The sequence below is a fragment of the Moschus berezovskii genome, chromosome 28 (assembly GCF_049115385.1).
Source record: "Moschus berezovskii isolate FMDL1 chromosome 28, NW_MosBer_1.0, whole genome shotgun sequence".
Lineage (NCBI taxonomy): Eukaryota > Metazoa > Chordata > Mammalia > Artiodactyla > Moschidae > Moschus > Moschus berezovskii.
The window spans coordinates 25,097,846-25,115,561 of record NC_142487.1 but is presented as its reverse complement, the minus strand read 5'-3'; positions in this window follow the sequence as shown (position 1 = coordinate 25,115,561).

Sequence of the window (17,716 nt, the reverse complement as noted above, 5' to 3'; positions counted from 1 at the left end):
TCAGACAGCAAGTTTAATTCTCCCCCAGTGGCTGACGGATTTTGGTCATTGTCCCAGTCCCCCCCGAGGCACACCCCCACCCCCATCAGGATGCCTGTTTTTTTCATTTTTAGAGAACAGAGCCATGTGATAAGCCCAGCTTTAAGGCTTTAAGCTGCTCTGGTGGCTCACTGCTAAAGAATCCACCTGCCACTGCAGGATACTAGGGTTCAGTCCCCAGGTCAGGAAGATCCCCTGGAGAAGGAAATGGCAACCCACTCCAGTATTCTTGCCAGGGAAACCCCATGGACAGAGGATCCTGGTGGGCTACAATCCATGGCTTGCTAAAGAGTCCGACACAAATGTGGTGACTAAGCACCAGCTCCCTAAATAGAAACACGGCATCCCTCGTTCCAGCCCCGCCCCTTGTAAGCCGACCTCAGGCAGTCTTTCCTTCGTGTCTGTCTAGATTCCTCCCCCTCCTTCGATTCCTACCGGGTTCACAGGGGCACCTTATTGGATAGAATCTCGCCTCTTTCAAGGCATTACGGTTGGAAACTCACCACTCCGTCATGTGGGGACCTGACCAGGACCTGCGGGGGCCTTCAGTCGTGTCTTACTCTTTGCATCCGCATGGACTGTAGCCCTCCAAGCTCTGTCCATGGGATTTCCCACACAAGAATACTGGAGTGTGTTGCCATTTCCTTCTTCAGGGGATCTTCCCAACCCAGGGATGGAATTCTCGTCTCTTGTTTCTCCTACATCGGCAGGTGGGTTCTCTACCAGCTGAGCCACCAGCTACTACTTATTCAGCCGTCACTGAGGACCAGCCATCGTACAGTGCGTTAGATCTCCATCTACAGATCCCCTGGGCCCGCCTCCAAAGCCCACCCCTCTTTCTGCTGCTGCTGCTCCAAAGCTCCCAAGGGATGGGCTTGAGTGGCTTATTTATTTATTTATTTTTGAACAAGAGCTGACTTTATGGGCATGCAGCCATATACCCACCCATGGCTCCATGCCCACAAAGGCCTTGTGCTTGGGGCTTGATGATCTGTGGATGCGAGTCTGGAAATTCTTACTCCTTCTTTCTTTGAATTTGTGCTGGGTTAGGGAAGTTCGATGGGACAGCAGCACTTGTCCTGGGGCCATGGAGCCTTGGTGAAGCACAGTGCCAATTCTGGGGCCTCCCTGCACCCCCAGAAAGGTTCTCAGCTCCCTGTTCCCTGGCCCCTGGCACCCCAGGTCCTGTCCCCCTTCCCCTCTCCTCCTCTCTACCGCCGCCACCTTTGGCCTGGGTATCGACAGGGGAGGCCCGGGTCTTCCTGCTGCCCTCGGGCAGGGCCCAAGTGTGGACTCGGGGAGGGTGGGGTCAGGTGTGTGCCCTTCCGCAGCTTGGGGTTGGTGGTGGCCGTCCTCGCACTGGGCTGGGCCGCCAGGGCCTCTCACTCGCCCCTAGTCCAGGTCCTAGAGTCCTGAGCAAGTCCTAGTGTGTTGTTGCCCAGAAGAGCTAATTCTGACTCCATGTTCCATCTGTTTCTTTTGCTTTTGTTCACTAAGTGGATACTCTTTATCCATAAGGGTCTGCCTTGGGGAACCCTGCCCTCTGTCTGAATATTGAACCAAAGTACCTTTGTTTGGGGGCCCTGTCCACCTGTGGGTGGCTACAGGAAGGAAGAGATTAACACATTCCCTAGGAGATATTTACAGGATTAATGGGCTTTTTGCTTTGCTTCTTCACCTCTCCCCCATCTCTGTTCTATAAAAGCAATTGGTGTCCAGACCCTGATAAGATGGCTATTTTGGGACATTACTCTGCGGTATTTCCAGGCTCCTTGTCTCAGCTGGTTGTGCCCGAAGCAGAGCTAACTCGGACTTGGTAACAGAAGTAGCAAACCTGTCCGGGCGGCCCTCTGCCTGTGGGGTGGGGAGGCTGCCTGCCTTGGCCCTGGCCAGGATGCTTCATTTTCCTCTTGCCCTGAGCTTCCCTGGTGGCTGAGATGGTAAAGCATCTGCCTGCAATGCAGGAGATCCGTGTTCAATCCCGGGGTCAGCAAGATCCCCTGGAGGAGGGCCTGGCAACTCATTCGAGTGTTCTTGCCTGGAGAATCCCCATGGACGGGGAGCCTGGCGGCTGAGGTCCTGAGGTGCATGGAAACAGCAGCATTAGAAAGAGAACTTAACGGTGATTTGAGGCTGTAGGGTGAGGGCCTCCTGGGAGCAAGTGTTCCAGTGCCTTGGCCCCACCCAGCTGAACACTTTTGGGAATATAATAGGCTCTCCATTTTCTATTTAGAAAAAGACATAAGTCAGTAGAAAAAGCAACAGTTTCCCTACAAGCGTCACAGACCCGAGAAGAAAAGCAATTGCAGTTAGCAGATGGGAAAGGGAGAGGTATTAGGTTTCAATTTCAAGACACAAAATTGTGTCCTTTTGATTTTTTGGTTTCTGCACAATAAACCCAAGGAGGTCAATGTCTGTCAGCCTCTGGGCCAGCATGGAATGACCCTGAAATATTTACTGGCCTGCTTGCCTGCTGTCCCATTCAGGGTCAAAGCAGACCCTGACGCCTAATGTGGTCCCTTGACTGGTGTCTTGTGGTATTACGGAACTCAAGAGTGTCAGGGCTGGAAGGAAACACATATATTCAAATCCTCCTTTTGCCAAGAACTAAACCCCAGGGAGACGTGCCTTTCTTCCTCGCTTACTTAGGACTAAGACCAGAGATCTCGTGGCTCCTCGTCCAGTATCTTTACCTGAATTATTAAAGGGGTGGTAGCCAGAAGGCTTCCGTGGTGGCTCAGTGGTAAAGAATCCGCCTCCAATGCAGGGGATGCTGGAGACACGGGTTCAACCCCTGGGTCAGGAAGATCCCCTGGAGAAGGGTATGGCAACTCACTCCAGTATCCTTGCCTGGAAAGCCCCATGGACCGAGGAGTCTGGCGGGCGACAGCCCATGGGGTCACAAAGAGCTGGACATGACTGTGTATGCACGCATGCCACAGTGAGCGCTAAAAGTGCCGATTTAATAAGCCCCAGGTAGAGAGCTAATCCCTGAACTCAGAACTTGGCTCACTGACTCTCACAAAAACCCTCTGAGGAAGGTGTTTCAGGCAAGTCTCACCAAAGGCACATGTAACTCGGGAAATCCAACTGTGTGTTGGTTACGTGGTAGTTTCTATAGTAAAGCACCACAGAACGGGTAACTGAAACAGCAGGCATTTGTTGTCTCACAGTCTAGAGGCTGCAAGTCTGAAGTCGAGGTGTTGGCGAGACTGGCTTCCCCCGAGAGCTGTGACTGGTCTCTCTCCCGGCCTCCGGCAGCCTCAGGCACTCCTGGGCTGGCAGACGGCCCTCTTCTCCAGGTGTCTCCATGCCCCCTGCCCTGCGTGTGCGGCTCCACCCTCAGAAGTCCCCTTTTGGTAAGGGCAGCAGTCGTACTGAGTCAGGGCCCATCTCACGACCCTGTTGTCATGGATTGCCTCGTAGAGATTCTGGGACAAAGTCAGGCCACACTGTGAGGTGCTGAAGGTTTAGGGCTTCAGGGTACCTTTTTGGAGGGATAGGATTTGCCCATAACAAATCAGAGAGAGAGAAGAAAGAAGGGAGATGAGGTCGTGGGGGGCAGTCCTGTCATATTTCCACCAGAAGACAGCTGTGGAAGAAGGTGAGACAGGCCCGTAAACCACCTTCTCTCCCCCATCAGATTCAGTTCCTAAGTGCCTTTCAAAGTGTGAGCCTCTCACTGCCGAGAATGTGATTATAATATTTCAGGAGAGTCATTTTTCACACAACCTGGCTCCTGGAGACAAACCTGCTAGACCCTCTCAATGACCTGGAGAGGCCTGATCCGTGTAGTGAGCCATGCCTTGTTACCTCTGTGAGGAGAAAGGAGACTGCTGAACTGTGGCCTACTTAAGGGGTTTGCAAGGGAAGCTCTGATAAATAGGCACTGACTTTAGAATCCAACTCTGACACAGTTGCAGACATGTTTGCTGTCTCCATGGTAACAACGGCACCCCAGAAACTCAGAGAGATTAAGTCCCTTCATTGAGATCATCCAGCTAGAACAGCTGGACCAAGGAAGTGACTGCATGTCCCCTCTGACCCCAAACTTAAGGACTGAGCCCTGGTGTCTGGGTTGAGGCTCAGGTGGACTTTGGAGGAATCCATTTTCCCCTGGAAGGGAGAATGTTTGTTCTATATGTATAGACAGCAAACATTCTATGTGTGTGTATATATATATATATTCTATGCATATATATCACATATGTATATATATATTTAATTTTTATTTATTTATTATTACTTTTTGGCTGTGCTGGGTCTTCGTGGACGCGTGTGGGCTTTTCTCTAGTTGCAGAGAGTGGGGGCTGCTCTCTACTTGCGATGTGCAGGCTTCTCATCGCGCTTCTCTTGTTGCGACTCCCAGGCTCTACAGCACAGGCTCAGTAGTTGCTGCACATGGGATTAGTTGCTCTGCAGCAGGTGGGATCCTCCCAGACCAGGGATCAAACCAGTGTCTCTTGCATTGGCAGGTGGATTCTTTACCCCTGAGCCCCCAAGGAAGCCTGAGAATGTTTGTTCTTTATTCAATCTCTCTTTGTTCCTAGAGAGAACTGGTTGTCTAGGAAGCTCAGCCTGGGACTGACCCTTGCCTTCTTTTTGTCTTGGGGTTTAGAGTAGTCAGGAAAGGCAGAGAGAACCCTTCTTCCCCACAGGCAGAGACACCTTTGTGAAAGTCTCTATGATGGTGGATTAATCACTCAGTTTTTTCCGATTCTTTATGACCACATGGGCTGTAGCCTGCTAGGCTCCTCTGTCCATGGGATTTCTCTGTAAAGAATACTGGAGTGGGGAGCCATTTCCTTCTCAGGGGGATCTTCCTGACCCAGGGATTGAACCCAGGTCTCCTGCATTGCAAGCAGATTCCTTACTGCTAAGCCACCAGTTCAGTTCAGTTCAGTTCAGTTCATTCGCTCAGTCGTGTCCAACTCTTTGCGACCCCATGAACTGCAGCACACCAATCCTCCCTGTCCATCACCAACTCCTGGAGTCTACCCAAACTCATGTCCATCGAGTCGGTGATACCATCTAACCATCTCATCCTCTGTTGTCCCCTTCTTCTCCTGCCCTTAGTCTTTCCCAGCATCAGGGTCTTTTCAAATGAGTCAGCTCTTCGCATCAGGTGGCCAAAGTATTGGAGTTTCAGTTTCAACATCAGTCCTTCCAGTGAACACCCAGGACTGATCTCCTTTAGAATGGATTGGTTGGATCTCCTTGCAGTCCAAGGGACTCTCAGGAGTCTTCTCCAACACCACAGTTCAAAAACATCAATTATTCTGTGCTCAGCTTTCTTTATAGTCCAACTCTCAGATCCATACATGACTACTGGAAAAACCATAGCCTTGACTAGATGGACCTTTGTTGACAAAGTAATATCTCTGCTTTTTAATATGCTGTCTAGGTTGGTCATAATTTTTCTTCCAAGGAGCAAGCGTCTTTTAATTTCATGGCTGCAATCACCATCTGCAGTGATTTTGGAGCCCCCCAAAATAAAGTCAGCCACTGTTTACACTGTTTCCCCATCTATTTGCCACCAGGGAAGCCCTAAAAATTTCTGGGGAGCTATGTTTTCTCCAGAAATCGGTTCCAGGACTAAGTTCCTGCAAAACCCAGCATTTCTCATCTTGGGCTGTCAGAGCAGGTGCCAAGGAGAGAAAGCCACTCATCAGAAACGTAGCTTGAAGTCGATGCAGAGGGAGAGGCGATGGGGGAGAAGGTATGACAAAACCCAGGTCAAACCCAGAACGAGCATCAGTAGTTAAGCCACGACGGAGGGTGGAGACTTTGAGACCCATCAGATGGGAAGGGTTTCAAGGGCAGGTTCATTTACCTCATCCCTATGGAGGGTATTCCTAAGGAATAAATGATACAAAATGTTCAAGTCTCTGGTTTTCTCTTCCTTCTTTCAGGTTCATGAAAGGTAGGAGTTAGTAGGTATGCGCACCCAAGTGGTGCCTCCAAATTTACTGTATGACAAACAACCCTCACATCCGAACAGCACCCTTTACCAGGCCTCCTCATGTGTTCTGACACTCAAGAGACCCTACAGGCGGCTTGTTGCCTGCCCTGGGGTGACCATGTGCGCGGTGCCCTTAGAAAAACCATGTGAAGATTGGAGTTATGCTGCCACAGGTCAGGGAATGACCAGAAGCAAGGAGAAGGTCCTGGAACAGCACCCCCTCGCTGACCTGGAGAGGGCGCTGATCCTTCTCACATCCTGACTAGACTTCTGCTCTCCAGACCTGTGAGACAGTAAGCTGCACAGCTTGCAGTACTTTGTTAGCGCAGCTCTAAGAAGCCCCTGGAGCGGATCCCGTGGCTATTTGTGGGTGTCATAGCTGGTTCTGGGTGTCATAGCTCGTTGTTGTTGTTTAGTCTCTAAGTCATATCTGACCCTTTTACAACCCCATGGACTGCAGCCCGCCAGGCTCCTCTGTCCATGGGATTCTCCAGGCAAGAGCACTGGAGTGGGTTGCCATTTATTTCATAATTAGAGCTGCTAAATACAATTGTCTCATATTTCTTTGTAAGGTCTAGGTATGCTTTTTTTTTTTTTTTGGGAAAGTGGCTAACCCATTATTAAAACATCATTTCCCCAATGATGGGCTTTCCTTGTGGCTCAGCTGGTAAAGAATCTGCCTGCAGTGTGGGAGACCTGGGTTCGATCCCTGGGTTGGGAAGATCCCCGGAGAAGGGAAAGGCTACCCACTCCAGTATTCTGGCCTGGAGAATTCTATGGACTGTATAGCCCATGGGGTTGCAAACGTTCAGACACAAATGAGTGACTCACTTTCACTCCACTTCCCCAATGATGAAAACCTAATCTTAATTATATGTTGCTGTTTAGTTGCTAAGTTGCATCTGACTCTTTGGGACCCCATGGACTGCAGCCTTCCAGGCTCCTCTGTCAATGGGATTCTCCAGGCAAGAGAACTGGAGTGGGTTGTCATGCCCTCCTCCAGGGGAATCTTCCCGACCCAGGGATCTGGGTCTATTACGCCTCTTGCACTGGCAGGCGGATTCTTGACTGCCAGCACCACCTGGGAAGCTCATGCTCCCTCTAGTCAAGGGTTATTCCTGCAGAGGTGCTCAGCTCTAGCCATCAGCGGCCAGCACTCTTGCCAGAGCCAGGGCAAGGGTGAGAGAAGAGAGGTATCTTCACCCAGGGTGCAAAATGTCAGGGGGTATCAAAGTCAGCAACTAAGATAAACAATATTTTAACACATAAATGTAAAACAATTACAATGAGTGAAACCATGCATGATGAACAAACACCTCTCAAAAATTTAAATTTTAAATGGGTCGTATGGATTTTTTTCCTCTTGTTGTGAATGTAGACAAGAGGAATGCAGAATGGTTTGGCGTGGCACTGCTCCGCGCAGTTACAGAAGGGAGTGCCTTGGTCCTGAAAGGGATGTCAGGGTGGCAAACCACAATGCCCACTGTGCCCAGGAAGAAGTAAAGCCAGGTTTAGGACCTAGGTGGCCTGGATGCTTAACCACTGCCCTCTACTGCTTGGAAGTATCTTGAGGCAGATTATGGAGGGAAAGCAATGATGAAAGCTGTAAAGTCATAAAGTCTGTTGTGTTGCAAAATCAAATCAACTCATTGTTCTGTGAAATGGAGATGCCAACGGGGCCATGGACAGTTGGGTTATGGTGCTCTGGGCCACCCATCTATGAGCACCCTTCTGGACTCAGTAGAGAAGGGAGTCCACATCGGCTCCCCCACCGCTGACACAGTCTAGTCAAGGCCGTGGTGTGCAAGGACACGTACGTTTGCTCATCTCTCGCCCACCATCCATCCAGCCTTTGGAGTGATGCAGGGCTCCTGACTGGCATGTTCCCTGTGGATTTAATGACAGATCCGGTAGGTTTTATGTCCTGTGTGCTGGGTCTTTGGACTCATGGCACATGGGCTCCAGGCACGGAGGGATGGATGGATGGATGGTGTCTGTACATTGACCTCTAGCCTTCATCCCGAAGATGGTCTCCCCAAGGCCACCTGAGTAATTCACTTTGTTCCTTGATTTCTGCTCCTCCCCGCCCACTGACAGAATCTAAAACAAGAGACAACCTTCCTTTGCCCAACTGTTATAAATTCCCGTCTGAGCGGATCTCAGGCTGATTGCCTTGGCTCCACCGTCTGTCTGTAAATGGGGCTCCTCACACGTGACGGATGGCCCGTGCTCTGGACTTACCTTTGACCTGATAGGAAGCATCACCGCTAACTATTTAACAAGATTGTTTCGGAGCTAACTCCTCCGGATGGCGTTCTCCCTGGGTTGATCATTTCTCATCAATAAAAACTGTCTGTGGGAAGAAGTCACTCCCTCCTTGCGTTGAATGATGGAGAATAGAGCGTGGCGTGGAGCTCGGAGAGCCCCTTACCTCCTGAATAAACATCACAGAGGTTGTCAGAGGTTAGTCTCTGGTCTTCCCGTCAAGCCTGCATTTAGCAAAATTAGGGTATGGATTTTTTTATTCTCTGTGATCACAAATGTAATGTCAGAGTTTTTTCCTCCCACAGAGCTTTTCATCCCATCTCTACTCAATGTCAAGGTTGTCAGAGCCATTATTTATTCATATTTTTGACCTCTGGGGAGGACAATATCCAAAGGGTCAGGGAGTGTTATTGGATGTCAGGATGAAAATTCACTGCTTGGAGCCTTTTACAATGCTACATTTAATCAGGCCCTCGCCAATGAGACTACAGCGTTGGCTGCTGTATTTCCCCGGAAGAGCGAGCCCTTCTTATTAGCAGTTACGCAGTGTGTATGCGGCTCCTGAAGTTCTCCGCGTGGAGAGCTCGCCGAGCCTGCTTGGTTTTTTCTGTAAGGAAGTGGAGGCCTGTGATTTCTGCCCTGGTGCTGGAGGGACCTCCGTGACCTCCGGAGCTTCTGTGAGGCCGCCGGCCCGGAGGGGCGAGGGGCGGCGAGCGGACCGCCAGGTCTCCTTCCTCCGGGCCCCGCTGCTGGCCGCTCAGAGGCCCGCCTCATCCCCACAGGGCTCCCTGCTCAGCTCTTTGCCCAGAATGTCAAGGCCTGGGCAACCCGGGAAGCTTAATGATTTTCTGAGAACCAAACGGAGAGGCCTGGAGGGCTGGAGGAACAATTAATCAATGCTAAATAATAACAGTAGTTATTCTCTGACTCATGCACAGAATAAATCCCTCATTTCTGACCCGCAATGGATACCATCCACATATGCATGGTGGAGCCTGGAGGCTCATTCGAATTCTTGCCAATCTTCCTCTTACGTGTCTTTCAGACAGTTGTTTTCCCAGTCATTTCACAAGGCTTGGAAAGAGCTTTTGTAAACCCCATTGTCTCTTTATTGGTGTTGTCTCCATTCCCCTTGAGGCAGCTGAGAGATAAGGTTCTGCAGAGGGTGCATTCAGATAGTGGATGAGAGAGGCCAGCTCAGGGCTTTGGGGACCAGGAGACCTGAGTTTGGGCTTCCTTGGTGGCTCAACTGGTAAAGAATCTGCCTGCAATGCAGGAGACCTGGGTTTGACTCCTGGGTTGGGAAGATCCCCTGGAGAAGGGAGTGGCCACCCACTCCAGTATTCTGGAGAATCCCTATGGACAGAGGAGCCTGGTGGGCTACAGTCCATGGGGTTGCAGAGTCGGACACGACAGAGGGACTAACACTTTCACTTTCAGACCTGAATTAATCTCTGCTGTGTCTCTTAACTTCTCTGAGTCTCAGTTTTCTCATTTGCCAAATGGAAGCAATACTTGTTCCTATCCCCGCAGCCCTGGAGAAGATTAAGTGCAATCCTGAATATGGATTGAGGTGGAGAGCATTCTGTTTTCTCCAGGGCTGGTACAGGGCAACCCTCTGATGGGGAAGGAGTCCCCTGATTAGCTCACGGCTGGACACTCACTGTCATACTTCTGAGGAGGCAGAAACTGTTCCGCCAAGTAGAGGGAGACAGAGGACTAGGAGCCGGGGTAGGGGTGGGAGAAGGAAGGGCCAGTAAAGCAGGAAATGGTGTGCAGAGCCTCCTTCCAAGTGACCTTTTCCCCTGCTTCTCCTGGAGAACATGCTAGAGATGTTGGTGAGACTGATCCCTGGTGGATGCTGGGGAGGGAGCAGCAGCCTTGGGCCGGGTCTCCGAGGGCCTGGAGACACTAGTGACCATGCAGGGGAGAGAGAGGGGAGGCTGTGAGTCCCTCAGGAGCACGCAGAAGTCCTCAGGACTTGGACTTTGAAAGAGGGGTGTAGGGGTCAGGTGTATTTCACCTTCAATGCGAGGGGCAGTGTCCCTCAGCAGACAAGCTTAGCGCAGTGCGTGGTTCCTGCTAAAATGCACAGTAAACAGCTTCTGTGGTCAGTGTGTTCTCCCTTTGAAACAAGGAGCTGAGTGTCAGGTGTATCCCTGAGCTGGACCCGAGCCGGAGAAACAGAGACGTCCGCTTCCTAACTCCTACGGCCTTTGAGATGGAAGCTGCAAGACTGTGGGCTGAAAAGAGCTCTAAAAACCTGGGCCACTGAATCACGTCTCTGACTCCGGACTTTCACCTTATCCCGGCTTATTAACCATTTGTGGGCTTTTTTTTGTGGTGGCTCAGATGTTAAAAAATTCCCTTGCAATGTGGGAGATCTGGGTCTGACCCTTGGTTTGGGAAGATTCCTCCGGAGGAGGGCATGGCCACCCACTCCAGTATTCTTGCTGGAGAATTCCATGGACAGAGAAGCCTGGCGGGCTACAGTCCACGGGGTCACAAAGAGTCAGACATGACCGAGCAGCCATGACTTCCACTTTGTGTCTTACACGAGTATCAGCATCAGACATTTGCATCATGAGTTTGTCAGCTCAGACCTGCTCAAGTTTCTGGAAGCCCAAGGAGGGAAGCGCCATTCTCCTTGCTGCTCTGAGTCTAGGGAGCAAGGATCTCTCCCATCACAAGTCCCCTCTGCTTGCAAAGCTCTCCCCCACCTCTGCAGGTCTGAACCCCACCGAACCTTCCAGGTCCATCTCGGATGCCACTTCTCCGTAAATTTCCCCTCGATCCTGCAGTCAGAGGGTGTCTCCTGGCGTGGCCTGCCCTCCGCGGCAGGACGTCCCCTCTCTTGCAGAAGGCCCAGGGATATGTCGCCGGCTGCAATGCTCACAGAGGATGTGCCCATTCTTTGCCAAGATCATGACGTCCACTCATCACTGTGGATAGTTGCATCCAGAAAAATTGGCTGTTTTATTCAAGAGCTGACCTCACTTCCTTTTCACTTTCCCCATCTGTTTAAGCACTTACTTTCTTATGGGAGCCATTTTGTTTTTACGAAACATCAATGTTTTTACCCCTTCACTCCAGCCACTGCATTGACTGGTTCTGTTCGATAGAACTTTCTGCAGTGATGGAAATCTATATCTGTGCCGTCCAATAGGGTAGCGACCTATGTTATTGAGCGCTTGAAATGTGGCTAGTGCAACTGAAGAACTGAATTTATAATTTTATTTCATTTAAATTAATCTAATGCTAAATTTAAATCGCCACATTAAATATGTGACTACTTGTTCCCATCTGGGACAGGGCGAGCCCCAACACTGACAAGAAGAGACTCACACGGGTAGGTGGTCCGGCTCCATTGCTGGTGAAGGAACTAACTCGCTTTTGCACTCATGACCTTGAAGACTGCATGATTCAAATACATGCTGAATTTCTGCTGACCTCTCAGGGAGGATATCATTGTTGTTTAGTCGCTCAGTCACGTTCAACTCTTTCGCAACCCCATGGAGTGTAGCCCACCAGGCTGCAGTTAAGAACCTTGGCAGGCCAAAGGCGAAGTGTTTTCTCTCTACCATCATGACTTCAGGTAAGCACACTTAACAGTTTCCTGTAGCCCACACAGTGCCTTTCAAAGAGTGTGTGTATAAATAAACATCGGAGGGGAAGTGAATGGGGACCTCATGCTTTTGAAAGACTTGAAGTCACTGTTATTCTCCGCTTTTAAAAACAGATACAGTGATGTCTGGGGTGAGGATATTAGGAGACTAAAAAAGAAATCATTCAATAAGATTGAAGGCATCTTCTGGTACCCAGCGATCATGGTAGAAAGGGGACATGTGGCTTATTTCTTTTCTGCCTTACAGCACATCAGTTCCGGAAGCCTCCTTGAGGGAACTCTGGCGAGCTTAGTGGTATGGTCCAGTGTTATGGCTTGAACTGTGTCCCCCTCCCCCAAAGTTGGGGCTTCCCAGGTGTCGCTAGTGGTAAAGAACTAGCCTGCCAATGCAGAAGACATAAGAGATGCAGGTTTAATCCCTGGGTTGGGAAGATCCCCTGGAGGAGGGCATGGCAACCCACTCCAGTATTCTTGCCTGGAGAGTCCCATGGACAGAGGAGCCTGGTGGGCTACACTGCATAGGGTTGCAAATAGCAGGACACAACTGAAGCGACTTAACGCTTATGCACACCCCCAAAGTTGAAGTCCTAGCTCCCAGTACCTCAGAACGTGGCCTATTTGGAAGTATGGTTATTGCAAATGCAATAAGGTAAGGTAAGATGAGGTTGCATTGGAGTAGGGTGGCCCCTTAATCCACTCTTAAGCATTCCAGTTGGACTGGTGTCCTTCTAGGAAGAGGGAAATTGGACAAGGAGGCAGAGACACACAGGGAAAACGCCACGAGGCAGAGACGGGAGTGCTGTGTCTACAAGCCAAGGAAGGCCCGGGGCTGACAGCCACCTCCAGGAGCCAGGAAGAGGCCAGGAAGGAGTCCTCTGCCAACAGGGCCCTGACGACTCTTCGGTTTTGAACGTCCAGCCTCCGTAACTGTGAGAGAATACTCTTCTGTGTTTTGGCCTGTCCGGTTTGTCGTACTTCGCTGTAGCAGCCCACGGACACGAAGACCGCTGGTTTAGCTGAGAAGGCTGTGATGGCAGTGACACGGACTCTACCGGTGGGTCAGGACTGACCTCGGTCAAGCCCTGCTTCTCTTCTCTGTGAGATGGGGGTGCATTGTCTTGGAATTTTGCCCTCACTTGTGTGGCCCTGGCATAACCTCCCCTACTGGATGGAGGCCTTTGGCGGGCAGGAATCGTATCCACTCCCTGGCTTCAAGGAGCTTGGGGGTACTGGGTGCTGATCGCACAAAGGGCCCTGAGATGGTTGGTCACGTCTACTCCACTTAGTGCTGGAGACCCAGGGCCTGGGACTCAGTAGAGATTTACTGAATGGAAGACTCTCATAAACGAAGACCCTGTGCTGAGTTGGTGAGCCTTGGGGCGCACCCAGGTCTGTCCCTCGCGTGGCACTGAGGCTCACTTTGGAGGCGCAGGAAGGAGTAATGTGTCACAGAGGGTTGTCAGTTCTGGATTGCTCTCATCCTTTGCATCTCGGATTGACAGAGGGGCCAGGCCTCCAGGAGACTGAGGGTCTCTGCCATTGGCTCCAAGGCCCCCATTTTCCACCCACTCCGAGTAAGGGAATGGGTGGTGTGTAGGGAGGAGGTGAGTCCAGGCTGAGCTCAGAAGCGAGTGGTGTGGTGAAGGGAAAGGAGGGGATGAGAAAAGATTTGACGTCTCTGGGTTGCTGCAGTGCGGAGAATGTCTGAGCATTCCCAACCAGCTTTGAGCTGCGAACAACCCACCAGTGAAACTGTCAGCCCTGTGCTCAGACCAGGCAGTTGTAACACAGGCAAATGATCAGCAAGAACAGTCTCCTCTCCTTTACCAGTGGGTCCTAACACCCTCCTTCTGTTTGTTCCTTCTTTTTAGAGCGAAACAGACCCAGTGTCTTCACGGGTACGTCCTGTGGCCCCACACTCCCTCAGAAATACATTTCGATCAGATCCAAGCAGGTTCACCTCATTAGGTTTTTCTGGTCATCCTTGTCAAGATCTCCCGCTTGGCCACTGTGGCATTATTTCCTTGGTTGGCCATCTCGGGGGAGAAAGGGCCATGGCGAGGAGGTCTCTGCTGCAAAAGGAAGGGTTTAGCAAGGACCTGCTGCTCCTGCAGCCCCCACAGAAAGAACACATTCTGTTTAACTGGAAGGTGGTGGAACCCTGTTCAGATGCCTCCCCCACCCGTTCCCTTCCCCACACCTTCCTGCTCCTGAGCACCCCCTCCTTTGTGGGGGCTGGGGGCTGCCCTCCTTGGACTGGACTTGCACTGGTAACCAGCTCCTGTGAGCTCAGTCACCTCTGAACAAAACTGTTGGCTCCCTCTTCTTCCAAAGGAAAATTTACAGCTCCAATTTCTACAATTTACATCTTTCATTTAATATTCCAGCCTCCTTTCCCCAAAGCTTCCAGCGCAGCTCGTGTCAGAAGGGACTACTTATTTCCCCAACCCTTTTTGCATTATTAGTTTCATTTATTATTTTTATGTTTTCTGTTGGGCCCATGTACATATCATTTCTCTGAGTTCCCCGGAGCAACTGACAGTGAGCTGGGAGCCGTCATCTCTCAGCCAGGGAAGCTATGATGCTGTCATGGGTTCTCCAGGGAAAAACGTTTCTGGCTTGTGCATTTTGAATTAGCCCCAATTAACCCCTCATCAACCAGCTCCAAAATATCCATGCAGATGTTATCAAGCCTTCTGCTCCCCATTTCTGTCTGCTCCAGACAGTGGGGCACTTCAAGGGACAACATGATGTTTTAATTGCTCAGAGAACTAAAATGTCTGTCTCCCACACCCCTTTATCTTTTGGAGATACGCAAGAACCAGAGAAGACTGGAATCTAAAAACGCACCATCGTTTGAGAGGAGAAAGGCAAGTTGATTTTACTTTGCTTTTCTATTAAACAGTCAAAACGGCCACGAGCGGCTGTGTGTCCTACGAGAACGGCTGGTCCGTCGCAAAGGAGCCTTGTGCAAGGTTATGCTTGACGGCAATGATCTTCACTAGATGTCCCATGTCACTTTCAGAAATGGCAAAGACCTTTAACAAAGTCACCTTTCTAGACTGGTGTTTAGCAGATATGTTTTGAGTTATCATGGGTGTAAATGAATTCTTTCAGCTTCTAAGAGGCAGGATTGTCCTTTAGAAGTGTTTCTGTTTGCAATCAAGAGAATTGTCGAGAGCACATGTTCTGGTTACTCAGGAGAGAGAATTGCTTCTTTCAGGCTTGCAGAGACCCGGAAGAGTCGCCATGCTTGTGTCTGGATTGGAAGCTGTTGGGAAGACCTGTCTCCTCACGGTACGTTGGCTACAGCGATGGCTTGGGTTGGACCTCCTGTAGGGGGAAGATCCCTGGTGTTTGCTTATCTAATCATTTCATTCCCCTTCACAGGGGTAAAGGGTCTCAGGGTGTCAGCCAGGAGGGGTGTAGCAGCATGGTCGACTTGCAGGGATCCGCCCCTCCTGAGTTGCGAGTTTTGTGACAGGCCACTTTGTATTCCATCGTCAGCTCTGTGACTAACCCTTGCACTACCTGGCCACCTCCCTCGTCCTCCTCGACATATTTGACTGAGAAGCTCAGGGTTCAGCGGAAGCCCCTTGTTTATTTTGGGCTGAGTCCTTCACATGTTAATCCATTCTTGGACTCAGCCCCATGGACCATGTGACTTAAAAGGCCGCTGATTTCCAGTCACCCTGGGAGATTTTGAAAGTCTTAATGTGAACAAATGCAGTTACATGAAGATAAGGCTGACAGAGAAGTTCCTGTTTGAATATTTACGTCTTCACAGCACTTTCTCCCCATTATCTCATCTACACCTCCTTAGCCCATCACGAATGACTGACTTGCTGTCTGTTTCACACTGGCTCCTTCTTAGAAAGCACTCTTTAAAGTATTTGACAACATAAAATTTTGCCCAGAGTGAGACTAGCCTTGGAAAAATCTGACTATATTTGGGTCAGATACGTTGGTAAAGAAGAATTGATGCAAATTGTGCCAGCATGTGGTGTGTTTATTTCTTAGACATAATAGTAAATTAAGAACATAAAAAAGGGAGAGATGCATTTTTAAAAACATATCTTTCTGAGAAACACCGTGTTGCTTAATAATGTCCTTGGGATGGACTCGTGCTCGTGTTGAGCCTTGGTGACATGTGGTTGATGTCTGTTGCAGGACCCCCAGATGAATAGTAAGTCTCGGGAATGGTACTTACCGTCTATAATATTGGGACTGGTACTTATAGACTGTAATACTATTACCACTCAGTCTGCAGTGGGGTCCCTCAGTCATTTTTTCAATTAAAAAAGGCCCAATGCTCTATTAACCTTTTGTCTGCTGCTCCATCCTTCATGTTGTCATTGCCCTGAGATGACGAGCCATGTATTAAAAAAGGCATATATTACTGTAAACCTCTTCCACGTTCTCTGTCATTAGAAAGATGAAGTATCATTTTTTCATTAAAAAATATGAGACAGTTTGTCATGCTCACAACCGCCGGGCCTGCCTGCCATCTCTTTGTTACAGGACATGAGAGGTGACTCCTACCACTCAGAGTACCGTGAGCTGGAAAGTCTACTGAACCCCTCCTCATGGACGATAGGCCAGCAAAGGGTTTTGCTCTCAGAAGGCAATGCTGTGGTCTGTTGATGTTTTATCCTCATGGCTGGTTAGAGGTGAAAGGCTGGCCTTGGTTTAACAGATGTCTGAGCAGTAAATAGAACTGCATACTTCACACCATCTACCCAGAAAACCAGGTGGCTTTCTGAGTCCCCTCCTGCCTTCTCATGTCGGAAACAGAGAGCTTCTCAAGGAAGCATAGAGTCTAGGCCATACACTCTGTGCCGTGGATCTCCCTTACCTTCAAGCTTTCTGAGAAGCTGCCCGGAGTGGTCAGCTGGTCAGGTTACCAGGGTGTGTGTCTGCTTCGAGACAAGCAGAACCCAGCCACCATTGTTAGCTCTCTGGTGCCAGGTGACAGCTGTTTAGGGTCAGTGTCCTCTCTTCATGTTTCCAGAACACCCAAGGAATTGCCTTTCTTTTTCCATCCCAAACTTCGGGGGAAAGGTGCCAAGACCATTGCGCCTTTGGAAATACACACTTAGGCTGCGTTGCTGTGGCTGTGGGAGTCGGTTTCATCCTGACTGCTGGAATCACTGTTAGGCCACACCTGCTGGGTTTCCACATAACCCTCTCCTTGTCCTGCTGGTCACTCACGCCTCTTTGTGTCTCCCCACCTTCGAGTCTCACCGTCTTCTAATCCCTCCAGCACCTCAGTCAGCCCTGACCCGTGGGAGAGAGGCCAGCTCCTCATTCAGTTTGGCAAGCATTCATGGGCTGTGTTCACTGGCACCCTGACTAGTTTGTGATTTCTGACCTCACTTGTGAAAACTCTGCTGCAATTCTTTTATTCATCTCCAATGGAACACCGTTGCCAGACCACTTGTGAGCTTTTCCCAAGCTCTGCTTTCTCTCCTTGTGGAAGAGACAACGTTGTCAACTACCGGCTTCCATGTGCCGGGTGTCAGGGGAGGCAGGTTTGTGTCATGGTTAATATCCCTACATTTCTGCCTCTGATACTCTCTACACTCCGGATTATTCCGTGTTAGCATGTTCCACTCAAGTTCCAAAGATAGAAATCCCAGAGTGTAGCTTTCTCTTTTATTTCATCTAACAGATCACTCACCAAGTCTTATAGCTTTGAAATAACTCTCAAAATTGTCCCCTGGGTTGAGGAGAAGTTGATGGAAAATCAGAAGCCCTTTATCCTCCAGAAAAGTAATTATGCAAACCTCCTTCTGGCATTCAGGAAATGAAAGTGGCAAGAAGGC